This window comes from Pinus tabuliformis, chromosome Q, assembly GCF_031772625.1.
Source record: "Pinus tabuliformis cultivar Carrire ecotype Pingquan chromosome Q, CPIR1, whole genome shotgun sequence".
NCBI lineage: Eukaryota > Viridiplantae > Streptophyta > Pinopsida > Pinales > Pinaceae > Pinus > Pinus tabuliformis.
The window spans coordinates 307,302,434-307,309,739 of NC_142296.1; the positions used below are offsets into that span (position 1 = coordinate 307,302,434).

General features: G+C 39.6%; 1 pseudogene; it reads left to right on the forward strand.

The window, feature by feature from the left end:
* Nucleotides 1-246: 246 nt before the first annotated feature.
* On the forward strand, nucleotides 247-2,820 carry LOC149219430 (cytokinin dehydrogenase 7-like; annotated as a pseudogene).
* The last annotated feature ends 4,486 nt before the right edge of the window (nucleotides 2,821-7,306 follow it).

Here is a 7,306-nt window from a genome sequence, read left to right on the forward strand (position 1 = left end):
AACGAGCAGTGGTTGTATATGTCAATTGCTTAATAATGTACTTAAATCTAATTATGGGCATATACTGTTCTTCCTATTAAATCTAATGCTGGGTCTAATTGTGCATATGCTGTTCTTCCTATTAATGAGTCAATAGCATAGTGAATATTGGTAGAGGAAGTGCACTGTATATGTATTGAGATGCAGTGTATAGGTAAGACCAAACGCAAGTGAGAATTATGAAAGAGGGCAAGTTTGATTGTCGGCTCTGCAATGAAAATGCTGATCTTGATGATACTTGTTCTCAACATGGAGATCAGAAAGGCCTACAACTGTGAAGAAAACGATTAAATATTTCGTTTTACTCGGCCCTATCTGAAGAAGATGATTATCAATCTCTAGTTGGGCTACGTTTTAACGATTCAGTCTTCATGGATGAAATTGCAAGAGCATCCCGTGATTTTGGAGGCATGTACCACCACAGGCCAGCTGCCATTGTATATCCTGAATCGATAGATGACATAGTTAGAGTTATAAAATCAGCAGCTATGTCTGATCGCCTCACCCTGGCGGCCAGAGGAAATGGGCATTCAATCAATGGACAAGCTCTGGCCCTAAATGGAATAGTGGTGGACATGATGTCTGCAAGCATGAAAGGAATTGATATTTTTCATGGAAGGGAAGAGGAGGATACTCAGGCTTACGCTGACGTGTATGCAGGGGAACTATGGGTGGATGTTCTCAAGGCTACTCTGAGAGAGGGGCTTACTCCTCGTTCATGGACAGATTACCTATTTCTCTCTGTTGGGGGTACTCTTTCTAATGGTGGTGTTAGTGGCCAAGCTTTTCGTTTTGGGCCACAAATAAGTAACGTATTGCAGCTGGAGGTCGTCACAGGTAAACGCAATAGTGCCCAGCAATCCTCCTTTTTGACTTACCAAAGGGAATGGCATTGCAATGGTTATACAATGGCAATTAATTAATGCAGTAGAACTCTCATATTATATTAATTGGTCGTTATGAATGTTATTTCGAATTTTTTGAAGTTGATTGTATTCATCTATTTATACAAATGCACAAAATGGAAAAATTAATCATTTGAAATTTTATTAAAAATGATGAAGGCAATGGAGAAACAATTTCCTGCTCTCCAAGGCACCAGGAGGAACTATTCTATGGAGTATTGGGTGGGCTGGGTCAATTTGGTATTATTACCAAAGCGAGGATAGTTCTTCAACGCGCTCCCCATATGGTATTTAATGTTCTATATATTTTCAACCTTAGAGAATGTGTTTTAATTTTTATAGGGCATCGTACTTTCCAAACCCTAATTCTGCGATTCAAGGATTGGAGTATGGAATAGGTATTCCGTAGGCTAACGAGGCTGAGGAGTTGCTCAAGTTATGGAAATTCTAGTTATATTTAGAGAAAATCTGGTAAGGATTTTTGTAAATCCAAGTTATAATTATTAAATTTTAAAATTTAGGTGTCCTAGACATTTTTGATGGTGCTGAATCTATTTCCCCCATCAAAAACACGATTCAAACAATCCCTTTACAAGATTTTTTGAAATTTTTTTACCTGATTTCTGCCGCTTTTGACCGTCCGAGCAATTCCTCCGCCTCGGTAGATTACTCCTTCAGATTTGGATCGGGATGACGTTCCCTGCTGATATTGCATGTGCATTTTATTTAAAAGCTCATTTACTTGGGAAATCTTTATCTTTTTTTCCTGTTTGCATCACAACTGTGGTCATCTGACAAACGGTAGTGCAGGTGAGGTGGATGAGGCTCCTTTACTCGGACTTCGGACTCTTTTCGGGCGACCAAGAGAGCCTCATTTGTCTCCCCGATGACAAGTCCTTTGATTACATCGAGGGCTTCATAGTGACTAACATCAACGATCTCACTAACGGGTGGTTTTCACTATCATTATCGACCGACTCCTCCCTTGCTTCATCATTCATCCCCCCGAATTCAGGCCCAGTTCTGTATTGCCTCGAGGTGGCCTTGTATTATCACAATACCACTGATTTCACGACCTTGAATAAGGTTTGATTAGATGATAACATTGTTCTTTTACATCAACTCTAAAATGGTAACTAAATAATTTTAAGAAAGTGAAATTGTACACACTCTGAACTCTCAATCTGTTTACAGAAAATCGACAGCATGCTGGCTCCTTTGAGTTTCATAAAAGGCTCGAATTACGGCATTGACATATCATATTTCGATTTTCTTAACCGTGTACATAGGGAAGAGATCTCCGCCAGAGCCACTGGAATGTGGGATACTCCTCATCCCTGGCTAAATCTCTTCATACCAAAGTCTCAAATTGCACGTTTCGATAACAAGGTTTTGAAGGGAATTCTTAAAGATGGCGTTGGAGGACCCATCCTCCTATATCCTCTGAACAGAAACAAGTAAATATACATATCCTCTCTTCATCCTGTGAATAACTTGTTAAGATTGTTAATCTTTAAAAGTTAAGCCTTCTTTTTCTGGTACATCCTATAAAAATGGGTGTTGCAGGTGGGATTCTCGTATGTCTACAGCAGTGCCTGATGAGGAGATCTTCTACCTGGTGGGGCTTCTACGTTTTATTCAACCAAATCCAGGAGGCCCTAATACTATCGAGAGCATGCTTGCAGAGAACGAGCAGATTCTTGGCATATGCGAAAGAGAGGGCATTGAAATAAAGCAATATCTTCCTCATTATAGAACGAAACAAGAGTGGAAGAGACATTTTGGTAGGAAGTGGGACCAAATAGTCGAGAGGAAACTCAAGTTCGATCCTCGAGCAATTCTCGCCCCAGGCCAAAGAATATTTTCCAGATCCTGACTAGTGCTATTCACTTATCTTATACAATGAAATATCGCTGCTGCTATGCTCCAGAGGTGTAATGGAGTTGAGGGTGTCTATTTCTGTTCGTTAATTAATCTGGGTTGGAAAATTTAATAAATTGGAAGTTAGCCAGAAGAATTTGTTTTTCACTTTATTTAGCTGTCGAACACGACAGGCAAACTGAAATATGACGTACCAAACTTTTCCTTTGTTTCTTTCAAACGAATACAATATTGGTAATATTCCAATCAATATATGTAAAATTCCAAATGGCTAAATAATCAGCAGATCTGGAATATTTGAGTGTTCTAATTGAAACACTAACAAGCCAAACACAGAACACAAGGGATTTAAAAAGAGATGCAGTCCTTATTTATATTATTAATTCGAAAAAAATAGTACATGCCCATTTATATTGGAGAGCCTCTGAAATGGCATGCACGTTTGCACATCAAAATAGAAAACAAAGACAATGAAGTACAATTGTACCCTCAATGTATCCACTAGCTGAACACAGAACACAAGGGATCTAAAAAAAGATGAAGTCCTTATTTATATTATTAACCTGAGAAAATAGTACATGCCCATTAATATTGGAGAGCCCCTGCACTGGCATGCATAGTTGTGCATCAAAAGAGAAAACAAATACATTGAAGCACAATCGTGTACCCTGAATGTATCCACCAAACAATTATACCCACAAGGTTGTCATCCCTCAGATCAAACCAGAAGTGACCTCACCAAGTTCTCAAGAAAAACACAATAAGATAGATAACTCATGAGATCACACACACTCTCGGGCTCCTATCCCCTTTTATAGGCTTGATGGACTCTTTAGAGATTTTATTTTATTTTTTTCCCTTGAAAAATGAGGGCAAATACTATGGGCCAATACCATGGGCAATTCTGTCCACTTTGACCATATCCAGAAAAGAGAATATTAAAAATCAAGTAATCCAATGCTATCCACAACAGAAACATTTGTACATTGATACCAGGAACACATACAACCCATTGTGTTATTCCATGCCTCCATGCTAAATGTAATGGATCCTTCGATACTCGGATCCCAAACAATCCTCCCGTCAATACTGCCCCCAATGGATTCTCCTGGATCCCATTGCCACCTAAGTTTTGGGACCTGTAGGTTATGATACCATCTCAGCCCTCCATCATTGCCCATTCCTATGGCCCCAAGCTGCAATGTGCCCTTGGCTAAGAATATCCCATCAATAGAGTTCCAACTCATAATCTCTCGCCAATCCATCTCGTGGGAAGGATATAATACATGAATGCCTGCACATGGAATAAATCTACCATGTTGATGTTGCCTGATACTCAACTCATGCTGCTCCACCCGATCACCCAACTCTTCGCTGCTCTCCCTAATGTAAAAATATGGTTTGGTAGTACCGCAAGCCCTATCTATGTACTCCTGTAGAGGGTTTCTCTGGAACTCCCAATTGCATTCCTCGTGCTACCTTCTGAGGGACTTGAGAAGTTCCTCTATAGTGGATAGTTTGGTCGTTGACTTGATACGTACCTATATGAGCTCCTCAATTTTCCTATCTCCTGTGAGATAATGTCTGGGGATATCCAGACTCTCTGCTTCAACATCATAAGATATGTCTTGAAATCAATGATATTTCCTCGAAAGTCCTTTACTGGTGATTTTGGTGCCCTGTTGAATGTATCTGTACTTGTTTGCACTAGATGCCTCATGACCACAACTTCAACTTGAGCCTTTGACTCGTTCTCTGGGAATAATTCATTTTACACATTATGTCTGTAATGCTTCTCATCGTATTCATGCTCATCATGCTGGTTCACTACTACTATCTCCTCACTATAGTTTTCTTGGCCTCCTTCATCTGTGGAGATAATATGTTGTTCAACTTCTCCAATTGTTGAACATAGGTGTACTAGTGGATTGCTATCTATACTTGACTACTCATATTCTTTATGGAAATCCCCATGGAGTCCTATGGACTCAGTTATATGGGAGTCTACCTCATCAATACCATTAGGTAGAATTTCCTCATGCACTTCCAAATGCTTGCCATACTGAAAGTCTCCTTGAATAATATCACTCTACTACTCACCATCTTGAAAATCAACTATAGAAGACTCTCCATGATCTAAAGGAATCTTTTCTTGTTCTATCCTTGTTGCCTCCTTCCTATCACCTGGCCATGAATGGTTAAGTGCCCAAGGTCCCTTGCAGATAAAGCATAGTCCTCTCCTTCATAGTTCATTCTTGTTGCAAATTTGACTACATTTGTTCTTGCTTCCTCCATCAATTATTTTAAACTCCTTTGTCAGCACCCTTCTGAGCAATTTTATGTTTTGCATGACCTACTTCTCCACTAAATCATAGGCGTCTAGTGATACAATTTGTTCCTTTCTCCAAATGGTCAACAGTATGGATCTTAGTATCTTGCAGATGTCAGCATCTCCTTCTAAAAACAAGGCCATAATCTTTTGCATGCTTGTTTTAACACTGTGTGGATGAGCTTATGTAATGCTGGCGTAAAAATTATGGAACACCTGAAAGATCAAGTCTTCGCATTCCAGATTCAACATGAATGCGCCAAAGGTGAACTCTTCCATGAGTTCTAAGATTGTGTGCTGTTTCTCGAAGGTCGGAAGCATGATGTTGTTCAACTCTTGAAGGGCTTCTACTATTAGCTGCAATATCTCCCTCATGATATCATTATTGTAGCGTAGTAGTGGCGATGTTAAAGATATGATCCTGTTGAGACAAGAAGCAACTGTGACCCTGATCTCTTCACAAGGATGATTCGAGAGTTTGGGTTGTATCAATGCAAGCATGGATGGCTTGAGAGCCCAATTGAGTTTCTTCAATTCTGGCTACCCTACCCTGGACAAACATGTGTCTAATTTCTCCAACTTATGAAGGTCTATATTTGAATTGTTTGTTTCAATTCAGATCCAAGTGTGAAGAGCTTAGCCCCTCTTCCTTGTGCTTCTTTCACTTCCGATGAGTGCTTTGGTTGCAAAATGACATGGACTCTTTTTGAAAGTGACATGTTTTTTTTACCATCATTTTGATCTAAGAAGGTATTGCTGCGTAAAGGATCATATATTCTCACTAGTTCATCTATAAGTTTTTGGCTGTTTTCCAAAGTCTCTTCAAGACAATATATCTTCTCCCATTCCAAAGCAAAAAAGGAATACACTAATTCTTCATAATCATATTTTAACCCAAAGATATTATAGACTTAGAAATTATCCTCCCTTCACTTTTTTTTTTAAAACAAACATCATTTAACTTTTGGAAATTCTATAGCAAATCCACTGCAATATGTTTTTGAGATCTCACAAACACCTAGCAGGATAGTGACAGAAAATGAGATTTCTACCCTAAAACCCAGCCTTACGTTGGACATAGCTTTCAGATCAGTGTCTTGCAGAGAGATCCTCCATTGAAGATAAGACATTTAAGTTATAAGAATGCCTTTACTGCTTCTATTGTGACGATAATATCAAACCATCTTCTCCTCTTCTTGCAATTAAAGGAGTTCTGGTAGATACAAGGATCTGTTAGGATAGGATACTCAGAATAGCTGGATACGGCAGCCATCCAATCAAGATCAGGTTTGGACCAAAGGTTAGTCGTTCCCAAAAACCACAAAGGCGAATGAGAAAAAATCCCTGTTGTGTACTGTGAAACCGAAATGTTCACGTAATCTCCTTATTATTTTAAATCAAAGGCATACACGACTCTGCACACATCATACCTTAGTTTCTTCACTCAAATGTTTCTGCAGTGCAACGATGCTCCTTGTTGAATGCTAAATCTTCACTTTCCCAACTCCCGAGGCCGATTATACTCTTTCCATCCAACGATGTATAGTACTATAGGAATGCAATCCCTTTGTCTTTGTGAAGTACGCTTTCAATACGACAAAACAATGGTAAAAAAATTTGGTTTTGACCTTTTGAATATATTCTTCGCGCGCTATGTCTCCCACACACTTTTGCCCAAATGAGAACCCCTCTCTACCCTCTTCACATGCCAATTCAAACCAACCAGCGTCCACAGTTTGAATAACCAAAGATAAACCCTTGGTGAATGCCCCAGCCTCTGGAAGATTTTGCCATGGATTGGCATCTTCCATGACCTTGGTCTCAGCAACTGTCAAAGCCCAATCCCTGCGTATACATTTGAGGATGGTGATGTTAATATTGGTGCTACGCTTTTTAATGGAGGCAGTCATTCGCATCATTTGACTGTAAGATCCCAATTAACATCCAACCCTTGGCTCCTCAATAACGCATAACCACTATAAGATTCTATAGGACTTTAGGCTCCAGATATGTTCACCCACGAGCAGTCAACTGTTGTGCTAATAGGTGACCATGTCGCAGGCTTGTGGGAATGAGCCGTGAGAGGTCAAACAGCCTCTCGGCCCTACCTGCATCATAGTCTGCAAACGAATGACATTTCACTTGTTTTCTC